General features: G+C 56.9%; 1 protein-coding gene across 1 annotated transcript in view; it reads right to left on the bottom strand.

The window, feature by feature from the left end:
- Positions 1-857, bottom strand: part of LOC113207619 (uncharacterized) — a 202,979-nt gene that overhangs the window by 2,474 nt on the left and 199,648 nt on the right. The window lies entirely within an intron of this gene.

The following is an 857-nucleotide window of genomic DNA, read 5'->3' as shown; positions in this document are numbered from 1 at the left end:
GGGGGCTGGTAGCCTAGCGTGTTAAAGCGTGATCGTTGGCAGATCCTGGGGATGGTCGGTGGTTCGAATCTCGTCCGCGATCATTTTTCCTACCTCGCCCGAGTGTCCGAGTGTCTTCGGGCGTCAGTCACAGCTGAGATCTGGATGCCGCCGAAAGTTGTCTCATGTACCGTTCCGTCGTGGCCAAGTCGGTAGCGTCCGGGCTCGGTATGAACCTGGTCGCTGGTTCGAATCTCGGCCGGGTGATGGTGATATTTTTCGCGCTCCGCTGCCCATGATTTAGCCGCTGCGACACCTGATGTGGTGAGCCGGTACGCAAACAGTCGCTGGTTCGAATCTAGTCGACAAAACCCTTTTGCCCTTCTGCCAGCCATATGTTTCGGGGTGTGAGTGAGGCACAGCGGACATAAGCTTCACCTATTGCAAAGCCTCATCATTGGCTCAGTTGATAGAGCGCGCACCCGGGACGCGGATGGTTGTCGGTTCGAATGTTCGAATACTGACCGAAGCTCATTTTTTCCTATCTAGTAGTTTGCGGCGCGGGGACGAAGGGTTATAGGACAAAAGACCAGCCGATATGGGGAGGTGGACTTGACAGCCTACTCAGCAGCAGGCCACGCCAACCCCCACCCCACCCCCTCTGCAAAAAAAAAAATATTGTTCGCCCTCACCAGGACTCGACCCCTTGGACGACTGAGTCTTGTGCACCAAGCCCCAGCGTGCTCGCCACTCGGCTGTCGGCTCCACTTGTTAGCGAAGAGTTCAGAACTCGGTCCTTCTTTACGAGTCTTGGTCTCCCGGATTGCACGCGTTCAGGTCGGGTCCACCTCCTCGACGCGCTGCAGCCCGGGTCGACT

The sequence above is a fragment of the Frankliniella occidentalis genome, unplaced genomic scaffold (genome assembly GCF_000697945.3).
Source record: "Frankliniella occidentalis isolate FOCC.00 unplaced genomic scaffold, Focc_3.1 Scaffold180, whole genome shotgun sequence".
Lineage (NCBI taxonomy): Eukaryota > Metazoa > Arthropoda > Insecta > Thysanoptera > Thripidae > Frankliniella > Frankliniella occidentalis.
This window is presented reverse-complemented; position numbering and strand designations above follow the sequence as displayed.